Source organism: Cygnus atratus, chromosome 1 (genome assembly GCF_013377495.2).
Source record: "Cygnus atratus isolate AKBS03 ecotype Queensland, Australia chromosome 1, CAtr_DNAZoo_HiC_assembly, whole genome shotgun sequence".
In the NCBI taxonomy this organism is placed as follows: domain Eukaryota; kingdom Metazoa; phylum Chordata; class Aves; order Anseriformes; family Anatidae; genus Cygnus; species Cygnus atratus.
In genome coordinates this window covers 17,659,519-17,679,645 of record NC_066362.1, presented here as the reverse complement: position 1 = coordinate 17,679,645, position 20,127 = coordinate 17,659,519, and positions in this window count along the sequence as shown.

Below are 20,127 nucleotides of genomic sequence, written 5' to 3'. Positions count from 1 at the left end.
TGTTCTTAAATTTTAGGCCATTGTTACTTGTGGTAAAAGACTTATCCAAAGAAACTCAAATAACAAATAATTACATACTCTAGGATGTGTTGACATAATAGCTTTCCTACTTGTAAAATGATACATTTTGATGTCCAGAAGCTGCTAACTTTCTTCAGAGTATCTCATTTTGTTGTACAAATCAATTATTGCCATTTGTTTATACATTTTAAAATTAATTTTAGGGAGCAAGCATTGCATAACAGGAAAATAAAATACTAAAATTTAACTGACTAGTGGCTTCGGATAATTTGAAAAATAACTTGAACATCTGATCTGGGTTATTAGGTGTTGTTTCAATGAATGTTCAAAATCACAGTACAGATACAATCCCTTTCTGCCTGAAATTTAATGGGATACTGGATTCTTAGGAAATCTAGGAGGAAGAGACTGTAAATAAGCCTAATTAAATCCTCACTAAAGGAAACTCTTTGGAATAATTTTTATATACTTTCTGTGTGCTTTCTTTGTTGCCCAGATTATTACAAAATTGCCTGCTGTCTTGGGTTTACATGGCAAGGGCTTAGTAGCAAAGGGGCTTCAAGGGAAAAAAAACTGCTGTGCAACAGCAGCTGGTAGAGTGAGGAGTGAGAACCAGCCCTGCAGACACCAAAGTCAGTGCAGCAGGAGGGCAGGAGGTGCTCCAGGCACCCAGCAGAAATTCCCCTGTGGCCTGTGGAGAGGCCCCTGGCGGAGCAGGCTGTCCCCCTGCAGCCCATGGGTCCCACATGGAGCAGATCTCCACGCTGCAGCCCGTGGAGGAGCCCCCAGTGGAGCAGGTGGATGTGGCCTGGAGGAGGCTGCAGCCCATGGAGAGCCCCCACAGGAGCAGGCCCCGGGCCGGAGCTGCAGCCCGTGGAGAGGAGCCCACGCAGGAGCAGGGGGCCTGGGGGACACTGGTGTCCATGAGGGATAGACCCTGTGGTTTAGACCCATATGGGAGCAGTTCTTGAAGAGCTGCTGCCTGTGGGAAGCCCACATAGGAAGATGGCATCCTGTGGGAGGTACCCCATGTTATTCATATGTTATGCTTGACCCTTCATCTCAATATAAAAAACAGAAGGACAAAGATTTTAGTGAGACTTACAAAGTTCAGGTGGAAGTGTATCCCACTCTTTTTCCTGGTAAGAGTTTCCCTTTAAACACATAGAATCATAGAATATCCCGAGTTGGAAGGGATCTATAAGGATCATTGAGTCCAACTCCTGGCTCCACCCAGGTCTAACCCAAAAATTCAGACCATATGACTAAGTGCACAGTCCAAACGCTTCTTAAACTCTGACAGGCTTGGTGCCATGACTACGTCCCTGGGAAGCCTGTTCCAGTGTGCGACAACCCTCTCAGTGAAGAACCTCTTCCTGATATCCAGCCTGAACGTCCCCTGCCACAGCATGGCACCATTCCCTCAGGTCCTGTCACTGGTCACTAAAGAGAATACATAGGTGCCTGCCCCTCCACTTCCCCTTGTGAGAAAGCTGTAGACCGCGATGAGGTTTCCCCTCAGGCTCCTCTTTTCCACACACATCAAAATAGCTCTGCTCCTTGGGAGAGCAGAATGAAGAACACTATTTTACCTAGAATTATTTGCATGATACCAGAGGAAACCAGCAACCAGCTTAGTTTTAGGCATAGGGTCTTATATTGTAGAAATGTGCTCATCTGGCAAGAATGAAGAAGTGGTTTGACTTCAACACATGACCAAAGCCGGTGGCCGCTACAGTGGGAGAGAGTATAGAACATCTCCAGCCAGACAACAAGCATTCAGAATTGCTACCTTAAAGATTAATGTCTAATGAAATTCCTAGATGTGTGTTCCCCTGACTTTTCTTAAGGATTCTGTTTCTATGAAGATGTTTTTTGAAATTCATATAATAGGCTTCTTTGTTAGCTTCTAACCTTTGAATACCCTTTCATCATTACTGGCAATGTCATAGGAAAATCTCTTAAACAGGTATGGCATGGTATTTATAAAAATATGCAAAGTCATGAGTTTAGGCGTGTCCAGATAAATATTTGAAAGATTATTTCTTTCATACAGCAATAACAACTTTGCTGAAATATTGATGTGCTCTGCATTTTAGATATTATGATCCCAGTTTCAGAGATATGCTGTATATCTTGGAGGAAAAGAAACAAACAAACAAAAACAAAACAAACAAACAAACAAAAAAACAAACATGAATTTCTAATATTCCTGTCAACAATATGTCCAGTAACATAAAAGAAAGAAACTTTCCAACTGGTCTGCAGAAATTCCTTTGATGCTTGATTTATATGATCTCGGAAGGAGAAAAAGAGCCACACTAGTATGTAGGATAACTTAGGGTTGTTGTTCAAGCAATATCTTACTCCCAGTTAGAATGTAGCGATACAGATAATGCTCTATATCCTCTCTCTTAAATTGCTGTTGTGGCATCAACAACAAAGACTTAATTGTTATTTACTGAAACTGGATGTCTCAGGAATTTTTTGTGCACAAATATTTCAGATATTTTTCTTCCAGGACGTACTGGAATAATCTGAACTTTGAGAATTTCAAAAGGCTATAAATCCTTTTTCCTGTCCTCTAAAACAACAAAATATCAAAGTTTTTGAAATGTGCAGCATTCTAAGTGGATCAACCACTGAATACAAAAGTAACATTACACGGAATAGTACACTGAATAATATTTCCATATTCAGTCATGGTAGGGAAATGGAAAAATATATCATCACTTTTTGTTTTGCATCCACAGTAAACATTCTACTGATAATAAGCCATAGGTTAGGCCTGAGATATCTATTAATCATTAACTAAGGTGAATTATTTAAACAGATTTTTGTTTGGAGAACTTACTTTTCATTAATAATTTTATTTATTTATTTATCTATTTATTAAATATCAATCTTCTGGTATTTCAGTATATTCCAGTAGTGAATTGTGTGCAAACTCACAGGTATAAATTAATTTATTGAAACCTGTTTCCTGAGAATGTGTGATAAATTTATTTGACAATATATGGGAATCAGTTTTTAGAAAAGTACAATTGTGTTAAAACCAAGTTCTTTAGAACATGGAATTAAAATATCCTACTGTAATAGGACTAGACCCTATTAGAAAAAAAAAAAACAAAACTGATGAAAGCTATTAAAAACCAACTCAAAGTTTTTTTATAATGAAGACTGTATTTTAAAAGTAATTGTCTTAAAGACAATTTTTCACACTTCATTTGTGCAATCAAATGTACAAATGGTTGTGGTGGTTTTTTTTTTTGTTTTTTGTTTTTTAGCAAATAATATACTTGTGAAACCCATTTAAATAAATAAGAGTTTGTCTTTAAAGATGTTCGTAGTACAAATAAAAAGAAAAGGGAAATCCGTTAGTAAGATGATACATTTTGAGCAGATCACAAGTCACATTTTGAGAAACAATAATATGGCAAAGAATAAATAACTGTTAATCTTTCAGACAACATTTTCTTGCGTTAGACCTAGAATTACTTTATAGCTATGCCATATAAACCTGGAAGTATCTTATAGCTGTGCTACATCTTCCACATATGTCTGCCAGCTAAAACAAAAAGTAGAACACAGCTGCACAGCTGCATGTGAAAATGGAAAATAAGTTGTGCTTTGATTTTGTGAGCAGGTCATCTACAGGAACTTATGATCATGGAAGTATATAACTTTTTCCTAAGCTGTTATAATTAACTCTAGTTACTTTATAATTACTTATAACCTCTGATATTGAAAGGTGAAAATAAAATTTCATCAAAACCCTTCTTTGTTTAACTAAACCTTAACTTTTAAAATGTCGATGTGTAAAATTTACAGTCTCTCTAAAGACTGAGAAAGCTTAGAGGTGATATGAATTAATAGATATGTTGCTTACATTCCTTTTGTATGTACAGATTTTTCCACATTTTATGTTTTTGGGGGGAGGGGCAAAAAAAAAGAAAAAAAGAAAGGAAGTCACAGCATTATTTCATACATAGGAAACAAAGGAAATGAATATTTCTGTAATGAGTTCTGTAATTGAGTTCTGTAAAAGGTTCTGTAAAAGAAGGATGTACAGAACCTGGCAGTTTATGTTCACTGTTGCTTCACATGACTTTTATTACTTTTACCTGCACGGACTCCATTTCTACTTATTTCTTCATATTTCACTTTGTATTTAGGACATAATCAAAGAAAATTATAGTGGAACCCATAGAGGTGGATTATTATTAACTCATCCTGATGAGTCAAATTTATGCTAGTGTAATTTTATAGACTTTGTTATGGCAGCACAGGGAGTCAGGTTCACTGAGTTCTGTTTGGTTTCCATTAGAAACCATAAATCTTTCTCCAGTGCTAGAAAATCAGCCCAGGTATCTCCACATTCAGTTCCAACTGACTATCACATTTGCAAGTCAGAAAAGCTCTCTGTGATGAATGATGAATGAATCATTTTCTGTCAATCACATGATAAACTATCTGTGAAAACCCAATGTGTATACATTTATATCTCAGACCTTCGCAGCTAGCTTCCAAAAAATATGAGAAAGAAAGAACCCACAGATTGTTGATAACGTATGTGACAACCAAAAGGAAGAAAATATTATAAAATAGTTTTATTTTAAAAATACAGCTAGTTTAGAGGGAAATTTATAGTCCTACCTTAAATACTGCGGAAGCCCTTTGCAATATGGCCCCACTGATTTTACAATCAGAGTGAGGACAGTCATCGAAACAGAGCACTGCTCCTGCATGTAACCTTCAGGCGTTCATCTGACTCTACTCAGAACCAGTTTTGCTGAAGTATGGTCATATGTTCTTGTTAGGGAATATGTCCTTAACAACAATTAAGATATAAGAAAGTACATAGGCTAAGCCATTCAATATAAGAAAAGTAAAACACAGAAGTGCAACTGCTCAGATAGAGACAGCTGAAGGATCCACAATGAAAAAGACAGGCATGCGAAGATGCAAAGCCCTTAAAGAAAAGTGGAAAAGAGCAGGTCAGCAACCCACTGTAAGGAGCAATGGAAGCCAACCCTTCCTATTCTGACTGACAACTGCTTGGCCAATGCAGCCTCATCATCTATCTCACTGGAGAAATTGAATTTACAAATGCCTCACCTAGTGGTGTGCCAAAACCCTAGTTACCTAGTTACCTTGGTGTTAATCTAAAAATAACTTTTGTATACTCTTTGTCTTGCTTAGATCCTGCTTGCAGTGTCTCTTTGCATGTGACTGAAGATCCAGTAACTAAAACTGTGAGGAACCTACAAGGGGTAGGAGTTCCCCTGAGTATGTGTTCGTAAGGGTAAGGAAAGTGAGTAAGAAAATAAATCGAGGCAAATTTATTGCCCTGTTTGAAGCCTGCCCTGGGAAGCCGGCATAAGTCTCTAGAATCTGATTGCAGTATCTGCTGCCACATATTTTGGACCTTCTTACAGTTTCCTTCTCTATACTGAATAGCAGATAGGAAAAACAAACAAACAAAACAAACAAACAAATAAAACACAGAATCATAGCTTTAAATATATCTTGCTGTCTTTTGGTGTCTCATTCATTCAATTTTTTTATGTCAGTCTTTTTGTTGCTCTTTTCATCCAGCCATTTTTCATTTTTGTGCCTTTGTTCACAAATACCTTTTGCTTTCTCTGAACATGGTAAGTATTCGATGAGTGCTGGACCCCTTACAGCTATTCAGCAGCCACATGCTCCATAGCCCTACCAAGAAAGCCAGAAAAACTGAAAAAACAGAAAAAAAAGAAAAGCTCTCCTGCTTTTCTTCTCATTCCCCTCCCTTCTGTCATGTAATAAAACATCCTTTGTATAGCTTTGTTCATGGCAGGGTATCATTCAAAATGGGTGATAGTTTTTAGGATTTACTTTCCTTTGTTTGTGAGGTGGCTAGCACAAGTATTATCACTTCCTTTTATAATTTTCTCAGAAATATACTCAGTATAATATCAACTTTTCTCCATTGAGATTAATACATGATTTTATCTACTTTACTTTAGTCTTGGAGATTATATTATCCAGATTCTTTTGGTTTAAGCTGTCAAGTAATTCCTTGTAAATTTATGTTCATTTTTGAGAATGAAAATGCTAACTTCAACAAATTTCTTGATTTACTAAACATTTAAGACTAGTACCACAATTACCTTTTGAGTTAGTAGCTGTCATGTGGTTCTAGTAAAGAATCAGACAGTCATGTGCTTTTAAAATGTCACAGTTTAAAAAAAAACAACAGGCATACTCAATGAGTCACAACCAGCAATATTTTTTTTCTAATGCTTGATTAGATAAATCTGCAATTTAGCATGTGTAATTTTCTTTCTTTCTGTAATGTTTGAAAACAAATGCATTATTGTCTTTCTCTGTCAAATTGCTATTATAATCTATTCCCACAAATTTTATAACCTCAAATATTGTATATGTGACTGTTTTGTTCCCTGTATAGGAGAGTTAACATTTATAAACATAGAGATTTATAATTTATTTTGGAATTTCAATATGAAATCCAAACTTACATTCTTAGTCTAAGCCATATTCAATTAGCTTCTATCTATCTTAAATTTTCAATAATTCAAATAGCATATATTTACAGGAAATTTTATTCATGATCCTGCTGCCTGTCATTAGCTAAAATCCAGATCTTACAATATAGAGTTCCAGACAAAATGTGCCTTAATAGCAAAAAAAAAAAAAAAAAAAAAAGGTAAGGTGTTAAGTGCATGCATTTCTTTTGTAAATTTTGTGTGTCATGCATCATTAAGAGAATGCTCAGTCCAGACAACTTGAAAGAACTCTCTTTGATATTTTCTGCTTAGCAGAAGTTTTGTGTAAGAAAATCTATAAAACCAAACCCTAGGAGTTAGCTATAACACACATTTCTTATGTGCTTATAATCTTCCCAGACACCGCTGCTAGAAGTGCATGAGACCTCACTTTTCATGGTATGGGAAAATATCTTTCTGAGGGGTTGTTCACCGCTTACTGCATGGGTGTTCTTTTTTTCTAGCATGAATGTGTTTGGAGAGCAGCAGACCCAATGGGAAAGCAGCACATGGGAGACCATTGTCCATCCACGGTGAAGCCCAAAATCCACATAGATGGGGATGGAGGTCTGCTCCTTCCTTAGATGCAAACAAATGTTTGCAATGTTTGCAAATGCAAACAGATGCAAACAAAAACTGAAAAAGCAGGATGCTGAACACACAGAGAAATAGGTATGTAGTAAGTAGTGAGTTTGCAGTGCTAAGAAAAAAAAAATGTTGTAGGATGCTTTTTACTTTACATTTACTTTAATTTGCCACATCTGGCAAAATTAATTTTCCTGTTTTAAAAAGCCGTGCTTTGTCTACATTGGGGTGTTTATGCTCTAGCTTTAGAGACTGGAAGTGTTTTGGGAATTTTTTGGTAGGCCCACTTTGAAGAGCTAATGGAATAGTATGCCTTCAAAGCTATGATCTATTTGCCTTCAAAGCTATGATCTATTTTCCATCCCATTCTAAGTATAAATTATAGCATATTTCATATAACTATGCTTCAAATATTTTTTTTTAATTGCTCATCTGTAGATCCATTTTTTTTCTTTCATTTGTTTTTCCCTCAAAATGCTTTAATAATTAGATTGTGAAAGTACAGAGAAATGTCATTGCAGCTCGAAATCTAACCCTTGAGAAGTTGGAATTTGGGCATGTTTTCACATTTTAGAAAATAGTTCAAGTGTTGACAATTATTATTTTCAATAGGCAGCTATTTCAAAAGTTCACAATAACAAAAGGAACAATCTACTGAAACTGATGTTTTAGGCAAAGAGTAGTGAACTTTGCAGTACAAAGGAAAAACAGGATGGAAGAAGATATAGTCCTAGCCATAGTATTTTCACATTAGAAATACTTTGGAAAGAATATATATAAAAACATAACTAGTCAAGCCCTTAGAATGTGTTCTCAATGACTTGCATTAGGGATGATTACACTATTTTCCTATTTTGGAGCAAGATCTTACTTTTGAATCGAGTTTCATGGTTACATCAACATGGTTACATTACTTTGCTTTGTAGAACAAACTCAAAAGGCACAAACTTGTTTAAATCTGAATGGAACTAAACTGAAATAAATGCTCCAGTAGTGCACCATAAATGAACTGAAAGCAGTGTTTTCTTGTCTCTTATCTTTCTATTCTTTCCATCCTCCTGCCAGGAAGTACCACTAGCAGGAAAAATGGAAGGTATTTTGAAATTTGTCATTGGCAGTCTGCGTTTCTGATAAATTTATGGAGGTAAATATGATAGCTTCCTTCTCTGCCCCCCATCACACACACACACACAAAGATATATTCTAGCCAGTTAGTAAGAGTATTTGTTTATTTTTTCCATATTGCTGTCAGTACATTTTATTATCTTACCTAGAAAACAAGCAAAACTGAACTCGATAATGATTCATTTCTTCTCCTCTCTGTTTTCTTTTTTCTTTTTATTTTTTCTGATGAGAGAGAATATAGACAGAGGAGTTAAAAATGCCTGCCTTACAACTATTTAAAATAGCATCCTCTGTTAAATAAAAATAGCAAATATTTTTACTGATCCTAATTTTCAGTGTCAGCCTTAGCAATGCTTACAGGTAATATGGAAAATTATTCCTGTTGGATAATATTAATTTATTGGGTTATGCACTTAAGTAAAGGTTAACATGCAAAGCAATTTAAAGCCCAAAGAGTGTGCAGATGAGTAAATGATAACCTGTCAAGGTGCTCAGGAGCTAGCTGTCTTCGACAGTACCATCCTCCTCCAGCCAGTCTGTTTCTGCAGTATGATTTAATTGATCTTGCCTACAAATGCTTTTGCAGCCCTGTAAATATTGATTTCTTAAAGCAGTGAGTAATTCATAGATAAGGCTCTATAGCAACATGTCCACTAGATGCATATAAAAAACAAAACTTGATGATTTTTGTTCTTATCTAGAAGCTTAAGAAAAACTAGGGAGTGATTAAAAACAGTAAGAATTCCAAAACCAGTAAGAATCTCATTATCAGTTACGACAATAACCCCCTCAAAATAACAGTAAACAAACAGCATTAATAAGAAAACAAGCATTAAAAAAATAATAATAATAAAAAAAATTATTCCTTTATAGAATAAGATGGGGAGGTTATGAGTTATATGATAGACTGTAATTACTAAATGTATTTAAATGTATTTATTTTTCACTTATACAACCATTCTGTGACCTTCAAAAAGACAAAACTTAAGTCTTCCTCACTTACTAATGATTTGACCCTGTTACTACAGAAATGTTTCAAATTTTATTAAGCAGAAACAATGAAAAGACAGCATTACCCAGAAGTAAAGGAAGAAGTAAAAGAAGTAACTACAAAGTTAGTCCTTCTTTCTTGAGTCCATACTGCGTTGGAGTCAAAGCCATAATTTTTATGCTTCAAAGAAGGATTCAACCATGTTAGAAATTTTTTATACTAAATTCAGACATTTTATTTTGTGGCGAGCAGTAAAAGTGTTGCAAAAGTGTAAAAACGTGCTAGGTCCCTTAGGTACCTGTCAGAAATAGCTACAATCCAAGTAGGGCAGGACACAGTATTTGCATGTACTGATGCACTTTTATTTCAATGTGATAACCAGGTAATTCAAGATCCCCTTTAAAATATATTTTGACTGCTAATTAGAAAATAGAACCTCTGCAAATGAAGTAAAGGGAAAAATGTGTTCCTGTCCTATGAGACCAAGTGAGAAATTTTCCTATTGTACAGAAGAACAAAGCCAAAAAAAAAAAAAAAAGATTTTTTTTTTCCTCTTTTGATTTGGGTTTGTAAAAAAAATAACTACATTGCAGAGAGTACACATCACTTCACAACTGCTAGCTGACAGATGAGTCTCTTGGTCATTTAAAATACAGGATGGCAGAAGAAAAATGAGTATTATGAGTGTAAGCCTTGAATATCTAGCAAAATTATGGGAAAAAATGATGACACCAAAAGGTAAGTCAGTCTTCATTATTTTTATATTTTCTGTAGTTTCTATGAAAAGATACAAATATATGGAATCTTCATTATATAAAACTATCAACATTTAAAATGTTTTTGAAACTATGAGAAGACTTACAATGTGAATCATTTTATTAGAGACAGAAGTCATGAAACACCAAATAAATGTACTTTTTAGAAGTTCAAGTCTGATGTAATAACTATATCAAAAAAATTCACCCAATATAGTTTGATTAATGTTTTAGTTTATTTTTTTTATTTATTGTTAAAAAAATCCAGATCTAATCCAAATTGCACTTTTTTTCCTCGAATTTCTGCGTAAGTAAAAGCAAGTAGTAGTCTCAGAAACTGCTCTGAATATTTACTTGCACACAAGGCATCCACACAAAAGGGTGACAAGCAGCTTCCTCAGAAGGAACATTATTAACCTGGACAGGAACAGGCAAGAGTCCGAGATGCCAAGCCAGGTATAGAGACAAGCAGCCAAACAGTCTTATAAATAGAAACAGCATCTACTGTTGGGTTTTGGATCTCCAGCTCTCAAGATAATTTTTGAATATTTTAACTAAGAAATGTCTCATTAAAAAGCTAAATCACATTTTGGGAGGTTATTTTTATGTATATATTTGTATTTTCAGTTCTTATCACATTTTTTTCCTCTGTTTTTAATTCTATAAGAAATAATCATTTGTTTTGTCAGAATAATAAGTATGCTTTTTAAAAATTTTTATGGAGTTTTTATAATCCTTAGGTAGTTTGAGCTTTTAGGAATGTAGAGAACCCAGAGAAGATGGCAGTTAAGAGAAACTTATCAAGTTTCTCAATGAGATGTTTAGGAGAAGTTAGTGTGTATACCCCATTAAATTGTGAGTGTGAGTTTGAGGGCTGGTACCATCAAATGCCTGGTAAAAAGTAGAAGTGTCCCTGGATAAATTCATTGTATAAAAAGGGATCATCAGAATAAAAATGGCTCTGAACTTTTCGAAACCCACCTACTATCTTTTTATTTTATTTATTATTTTTTTTCCTGCTACTGCATGTTGAGTTGGCTCAACTGTATATTTTCCTACATACCTACATAGCTTGTTGGTAGAAATGATACTTATTTAGAATTATTACTATAGTTTGACCATGGTGTTCTTTGCATTTCTCCAAAGCAATCTGTAGAAAGCCTGGACAAGTAACTTTTAAAGATCTCACTTCAAGTATTTACAGAGGATAACACAAATTAGTTTCCCACCAAAGGGAATTCCATCAAGAAACTCCACTGTATATGTTTGCTGTAGGCAGTTGTCTTATTGCAAAACTCATTTCCATAGGTTTTGTAGAGAAAATAAGGGAAGAATAAAAAAAGAAATTTCTGAAAAACATCATAAAGGTCCATATCTATAAGACATAGCTGAAGAAGTTACTAAAAGCTGAAGAAGATACAGCAAGAGGAGGCATACACTTCTATTCGGTTTTTCTTTATTTCTCTGTAAGTATGTGGTTCAATATGTTTGGTCTTTTGTTTTCTTTAACTTGACTATTTTCAACACCTTAAAAAAAGGTAGAAAATTCTGCTCTTCTGGTTGAGTTACAATGACTCATTTCTCCTCTGTTTAGAATACAGCATCTGATATAAATTTGATCTTTATGGAAAAGAATAACTTAGAAAAGAGAATATATATATATTAAATCTTACTTTTGCAAAGAAGTTAATATTAAAAAACTCCACTATGTCATCATTTTCTGAGACACATAGAAGTCTGTTTTAGCAACAGCTTTCTAAGGCATACATCAGAGTAATAGTGTTAAACATCCCAGGACTTCCATGGTACCATCAAGATAAGAACCACTTTAAAAAGACCATATTCTAATTAAATATAAATATTTCAGTGCCTTTTTCTATTAAGATTTCTTCATACATATTTTAGATGGCTAATGTCTCCAAATAAATAAAAAAATCAAATAAAAATTAAGAACACAAAGATGTCACATATCTCTGTATGCAGATATAGATATAAATCTGTAAGTATATAGACTTAATTCTGAAAATTGTTGAGGAAAAATTAATATGATTATTCTATATTTCAGTACGCTCCCTTTTATAATAATACTATATACCCAGATGCCTTAAATATCAAACTGAATTTGCCTCACCATTGCCTCACCAACTCAGGTGGACTACTTTGACAATCCATATTAACACATCCTTTATTTCAGTCATAAAGAAATATTCTGTGTTTGCTTATTATAAAACTTTGTGTGCATCTGCAGGAGAAGACTTTGTTATTCATTGCCTGTCTCGCATTTGATGCAATTTTGAATAAATCTTTAAGGTTTCAGCTAATTTAAATATTTATAAGGGCAACTTTCACGGTCTTTAGAATTATTTTATTATTATTATTATTTTATATTTATTTATTTATTTTTAGGGAGAGGGAGATGGCCAGTGCTGAGAACAGCCATATACATAGTTCAGCAGCTGACAGAGACAAGCTAATAGCAACACCGAGAAGTTAGGTAGTTGTGCGTTACTCAATGAGGAGAGGGTGGTGCATGTCATTTGCTTGGGCAGGTATTTTTTATCTCTTTATCAATGACCTGGAAGAAGTGGCAAAGCTAGCTCCTGTCAGCTTTGCAGATGACACCAAATTGAGGAGATGACATGATATATTTGAGGGCACAGTTGCCATCCAGAGGGACGTAGACAGGCTGTGTGAATGGTTTGACATGAACCTTGTGAAATTCAAAAAGGCAAAGTCCTGCATCTGGGAAAGAAGAGACCCTTGCAGCAATACAAGCTAGGGAGAAGCTCTAAAGAGAGTCCCTCGGTGTCTTGGTGGAAGACAAGCAAAACATGAAGCAGCAGTGCCCTGGCAGCAAAGGTAGCCACCAGCTTCCTTTGTTAACAGGAGCTGAGCTCCCAGACTTTGGGAAGAGATTATTCCCCTTTACTCAGAACCCCTTAGATTACATTTGGAATACTGCATCCAGTTTTAACCAATACAAAGCAGGCATCCATAAACTGGAGTACATTCAGGATAAAGTCACCATGATGGTCAGGGACTGGTGCACTTGCCCTCTGAAAAGAGGGTGAGGAAGCTGGACTTCCCTCAGCCAGGAGAAAAGGCGGCTTCAGGGGAACCAAACAACGGTCACCCAGTGTTTATAGGGAGGGCATCAAAAAGAGAAAGCCAGTCTCGTCCAGGTGGTGAATGGTGGGAGGACATGAGGCAATGGACAAATTGAAAACTAAAGCAGTTCTAATTGGATACAAGGATAAATTCCCAGGACACCAGTCAGGCAGCTTGCCCAGAGAGATTGGGCAGTCTCTGTCCATCCCCAGAGGCGTTAAAGACATGATGGAATAAAGCAACCTGTTTTGCACATTGAGCAGTCCCTGCTTTGAGTGGGAGTTTGGATTACAGACCTTTGGAGGTTCTTTCCAACCTGAATTATCTCATGATGATGGCCATCACGGCATTCTAGAATCCATTCTTCTTGAGAGGTTTCAAGGTGAAGGCAACATATACCACATTACTAAGGTAGTTAGAAACATAATGAAGAATAGCAGTTTCCTGACAGTGTAAATCCAGAGACTGTAATGGAAATAAGAATTTTTATTTCCTAAATGGTAGTAACTCTTAAACCTACAAAGTTAAAGACAAGCCTTTTAAAAGAGGCTTTAATCTGTATAGGGGCAAAGATTGTTCTTTTATTCCCACAAAGCTTTTGGCTAGAAGCATAGGGCAGATTCTGCTTTACTAGTGAATTGCAGAAAAAAAGGCGTCATACTGAGATACAGAACTGTGTTAAAGATGAAAGTGAGCTTGAGTATTGGCAATTTTGAACATTCCTATCTGTTTCCACGGAAGAGCAAAATGACATAGAAAGAGCTATTGTTGATTGCTGTTATCTTTCTGTTTACCTGTATGTCTATAGGAAAAAAAAATACAGATAGACAACACTAGCACTGGTCTTAGAAGTTGGAGCATGGGTGTGGTATAACACAACATAAAGTGGACTAATCAGATAGTTTAAGAAGCCTGAGAAACCCTGAGAAACTGGGAACCTAGAGAAGCAACATCCTACTGCAGCTCCTTTTCCTCTAATGCTGAGGTCTGCCCCCCAAACTAGCTCAGGTGTCGCATTGTAGAGCACACAGAGAGAAACTCCTTCATTGCACAATATTGTTCCTTCATTCCTAATTAATCTAGATAACATATATGTCAGTTGCCATGCATTAACACAGTCAACATAAATGTAAAATAATTTTCAAACATTTTAGTAATATGCTGGCATTTACATGGCTAAATATCGCTACATGCTAACACTGATTAATAACAACTGATTATATCAGTTCTATCAGTACATGTTATGGAAAAATGTTAAATGAAATGTGTTGCTGTTCTTTGAAGTAGGACAAACTTACTACCTTTAGAGATCCACAAGGGAACAGGTACACAGCAAAAAGTGGATAAACTATCAAAAAATGTTAACATGTGTTTTGCAGCCTGAATGGAGTCCATTTACTTTCTTAAAAAAATAAATCTTTTTAAGAAATCAAGATGCCATAGGAGTCTAAGTAGTTTTAGGGGGAAAAAAAAGTTGATCATTAATAAATTAAATTCAATTGAATCTCAAAGCAATAATGTATATTCATCAAGCATTCCAAAATTAAACTGATAAATGTAACTTTTATTCAATCTTATATTCTCAAGATTTAATTAAAAGTTAAATATGAACTTTACAGTATAAATGAGTGAAAGAACCACAAAAAATGAATTTGAGAATATGACAAATGTGTGTTGTACAGCCACCCGTTAGTCCCATAAATCTAATTAGGGCAGGACAGAAGAAGAATCTGAATTCTTTGAGAACACATCCTCACTTGATAGAGTAGCTCTCCCTCTCTTCTTCCTCCACTTGCTTTCTACTCTGTCAGATAGCAGGGAAATAATTTCAAAACTGAAAAATTTACAACAAGGAATAATATTCATAGAACACAACATTGTTGCATGAATGTGTGGTTAACCTTTGATATATGGCCTTACAACAGGAAGTTAATATTACAGAGGATTAAATTTGGGGCTGATTAAAGTCAATGGCAAACACCCTATTGACTTCAAAGATTCAGGATTTTGATTGTGCATTCTATTTGGCATTTTAAGACCAAGATACAGGTTTATAAATTCAGAAACCTTGGCTCCATCCCGGAATAAATCCAAAATGTTGGGCATGTAAGGTATAAATGGGTCCATTTTCAAGTCCTTTGATATAAAACCATTTCAGACTCAAAAGGTCATTGCAGCTTTAGAATGACAGCACTGAGCTATATATATTGAATGTCTCTTGTTCAGTTAAGCAAGAAATTCACTAAAGCTAAAATTAAAATTCATTCTAAACATAGACTGGCATATGACAAAAAGTCAAGGCCGACTGTAAATTCTAGTAACTGAAAAAACAATGGTAAAATATAATTTACTTTAGTAATCTATTGTTAGTGTGACAGAAAGACTATTTAAAAGGTATATTTTGAATATTCTTGGAATGACAATGAATTATTTTACAAGTTATTTTGTAATTACATTCCAACCAATATTTCCTGTATTGTCTCCACTCTTCCACTAGTAACATCTGCACCATGTGCCAGCAGCAAGAAAGGTATTTATTCCAACATTCAGAGGAAGAAGATGTAAAAGAAGTTTTCCAATGGCTTCCCCCTCCAACTGCAGTACTATTTTGGAAGACATGTAGGGGAACAACAAGTTGTCTTCTCTGACTTTTGCTCAACAACTGATGATTTTTTTGATCTCAAACCTTTTTTTCTCATTCATCAGTTCTTGTGAAAGCTTCAAAATGTAATTTTGGATTGTGTTTGGCAAGAATAGGAGTTGCAGTACATTTGTAAGAGAGTGGGGATGAGTGATTTCAACCCTGTTGTCACCTAAAAGTGATTGGTCTAGGCCAGACACGGCTACAGTCAAGAGCACTTGCTCTACAGACAACTAACGTGTTTTAGAGTTGGTGGCATGTGTGGTTTTCACACTTGGGCACATAGAGAAAATGAGACCCAATGAAAGATGGCTTACATCAGTCAGGAATGCCAAACAGCCAGCAAAGAAAATGAAGAACTTAACATCTCATTGAAACAAAGAGATATTGGTTAGCAACTGCAGTGCAGTTGTTGACTTATGATAGAACGAAGAATGTATCTATACATCTGTGGAAAGGAAAAGCCTTAGTCTTATACAGAAGGAAATCTCCTTTTTTCTGAAAAGTGGGTTTGGGGGGTGAGGGCTGGTTTATGGTTTTGTTAAGGGAAAATCTGACAAGATCTGACAGCCTGAAAGAGGCAAGGCTGGCGCAGCACCATGCCTCCACTTCCAAACAGTACTGAGGCGGAGCACACATTCCCAGCAAGCACATGCACACAGAGCACACGTGTACACCACATAGATATGGGCCTGGCCACACAGACCTACCTACACAATAGAGTCAGGTGCGTGGCATGGCCAGACAGGTTTACCCAACAGGAGACTATTTGCACACAGCTGGCCCTTTTTATTCCTTTATCCCTCTGTTTTCCCACAGTTCCTTCTCCCCAAACCAGTGGGATCCCTCTTTTTTCCAACTCTGTTTCCTGCCCAAAACATCACATAGTAAGTCCTGTGCAATCCTGCACTGCTCTTTCCCTGCATACCCTGAAGTTTGAAATGACCATCTGAAAAAGAAACCTGAATCACTCTACATTATCTAAGAGCTGTTGAAAGTTGTTGGTTTACAAAATATTTTCTAAACTAAATATTAGAACTGGGGAAATATATCAAACCAACACTTTCATGTAAGCAGTTTTGATTCTCTCAAGTTTGCCAACCACATTCTCCAGTTCCCAAGCCTCAAAATGAATACTGATACCTGAAAAACACCAAAATGGACTGAGAAGAACCATAATAAACCTCAGTTTAAGTGGTATTTTACTTGTAACATAGAAAATTTCAGAATGAAGACAGAATTTATGAGCCAGCATTTTTCCCATATGTTCAGAATTTTGAGGAAAAATAGTATTTTATGTGGAAGGTACTTATTACCTGCAATATACAGAAAGTAACTTTTTATGAACCAGATTTAGTACCCAGAAGCTTGTTTTTGCCTTACTCATATCTGTCTTCTGTAGACATGTCTGATATATGCATGTTCTTAGTTGGAGTATATTTGTATGTTTAAGGAATAAATCTTGCAAACTAAATTCTGTTAGCAATTGTATTTATTTTTATTTTAATTTTTATTTTTTAGAATGGGACCTCTGATATGTCTATACCCTTCTAGATCAACAACTGGAAGCCAAGTAAGATAGCCCAGGGTACTTACATTTAGATTTCTGAACTGAACCTTTAGCTTGTCTGTAGAAACCTCATGAACTAAATCTTCTCCTACACAGATACTTTTGAAATAGAGGGAGTACTGATGTACTCAATATTTATCCAACTTCTTGAGTGAGGTTTGAGTCAGTGCTAAGCTCTGTGTTGCCACAGCTGCTCTGTGACTGGTACTTGAGCTATTTTCAAGCTCGGTTACACATTTACAAGAACTGCTGAAGGACTGTACTGCTGCCATGCCCCAAACCAAATGCAAACAAATACGGATATTTTGAAATCACAGATTTGGAAAGAGAAAAGGTACTGGGAGTGACTGTTTCTTTTGTCCTGCTTTACGAAACATTGAAAAACAGAAGGCAAAATTTAGGGGACAAGAAGCTGAAGAGAATGGGACCTCATTTCAAATCCAGCCTCATCTGCAAATTCCCTTGCCGGTTCTCTTAATTCATCCTGTGGTTAAAGTCTCATCTCCAAAATTAGGATGGTATTTATCATCCTCACAGTTTTGCTGTGAGCTTAAAATCAATTAATATTCAAGTGGTAAAGACAGTAGTGTTTACAAAGAAGAAAATGTCAGTTGAAAAATACAGTTGAACAGTGCGATGTGTTTATGCCAATAAAATATGGATGATTATTAATGTTGGCCATGACTAAAGAAAAAATCTATTAAAATGAGTTGATTATTTATGAAAATATTTTTAGTTTTTTATGCCTAATTCTAATGTTGAAGACCTCATTAAGACAAAGATTTCAACTTGAAGGAAAATGCCATATTGTTTGGATACAATCCATTTGTGGTAAATCAGGTTTTCTTTTAATAGCTATAGTAAAATAGGTAATTTCCTTCATGCTTCCTTCTAAGTTCTTGCATTTTATCAAGCCTAGAGTGTCTATAGTTACTCTTCCCTACATTTTATCCCTCTCTTAATTGCAACTAATAATTTTGCTTTTCTTCAGCCATTAAATACAAAACCTGTTGATATATTTAATAAGAATCCACGCTACTGAACTCAGTTTTCATCTGGCAATTTATTCAGTATCTCTGATAAAGGTTATCCCATCTCCTTGATTCCAGCACAGCCATCTGAGTTTTATTTCACCTTAGCTATTGTAATTTGCATTTCTATATAGTTATTCCCATTAGCCAACCTGTCTTTGTCCCTGTGTTATAGAGTCCTCTTTATTGAAAATTGAGAGGCAGTATTCATTTAATTTTTGAGCCAGACCTATATTATCTTTTAGGCAATACCCACTCTTGATACATTGCAACTCCACTTTTTCCTGCTTTTTAAAGAACCTTTTTCACTTGTTGTAATTTCCTTTGCAAGGTCTATCTCTGCTTGACTTTCAGCAATTCTGAATTTATGAATAAGAATTAAGTGAGGTCCACCCTGTGAATAGTTCTATCCACCCACTGAGATATAGCCCTGCCATTTATTTATCAACAGTACCTTTTCTATTACAAATCTAGTTGACAATGACTCTTTTTACTCAGCAACCTTAATCTTCCATTGCCTCTTGTTTATTATGTTCTCAATGCCACATGCTCTCCATTACATCTCAAACAGCAGGAACTTACAAATCATATTTAACAGAGGCCAACTGAAAATAGCACGGGAGTCACTTGTACCCAGCTGTGCTGAATTGTGAACTTCTTTGGAGAAACAGCACTGTTTTCCATGCAGATATGTTCTGCTGCAGCCTTTATCCACTATGTATTTTTTACTATGGTTTAGATATGCCCTTTCGCTACTTATTTTTCATTAGCAGAATAAGACTTAAATATAAATATATACACATACATATCTAAATATATATAGATATATAAAATAAACAGCTTTGTCTTTGAAACAGTTTATCCAGAATTTTTGAAATGGAGGAGTCAAAGATGAAAATGGCAAGATGTGCCACTTGACGCTGGATACCAGTGGCCAAAAACCAAACAAACAAACAAACAAAAAAACACAACAGTAGCCACTGGAGTTATGCTTAGCACAGATTTACAGAAAGAAGAAAGGCAAGCCAAGATGGTCCCAGTTCTCTACAGTAGCTTGGGTCTGTGAGGAAGAACCTATGATGTTAGTGCTTTTATTCCCTAATTGTATTAGATCAGAACAAGAGCAGTGCACAGTGATTGAGGTCTAAAACACTCTTACACTGCTGTACATCAGGAACAATTTCAATACAGTCAGATCAGACAGGGAAGTAAAAAGCTTTTGCAGTGGCTTCTGGCTGGCTAAAATCAAGGATGCAATAGTGAGTGGCAGAAACATGGTGTGGTATCCTTGGAGGGAAGCTCTAAGCTGGAAGTGGGAGCAGGGGACAGCAGCTCTCTGAAGTATAGTTCTTCTCTTAGATCACTTGAGTATTATGAAACTCTAAGGTATACTACAAGACTGGACATATTCAGTACATAAAAACTCCTTCCTAACCCCCAGCCATTGGCTCAAGTGTGCTCTTACACAGAAGCATGTTCTTTATTTTCTTTATAATATCATAGAAATGAACATCTCAATGCAGTTAATATTCTTTTCATCTATATAAATGTTATGTTCTTTAAAGTTATCCTAAGTAGATTATATGTAGTCTCTATACTCTTGTCCTATACATTGAAGAATAGGTATAAAGTCTTTGATGTTTCACTACTGAAAGGGACAAAAGTGTCTCGATATAAATGCCATTTCCCTAGTGGAAATGTCAGACAAATCCCCCTCTGTTTCTTTTTCTCCTTCACTTTCTAATAATACAC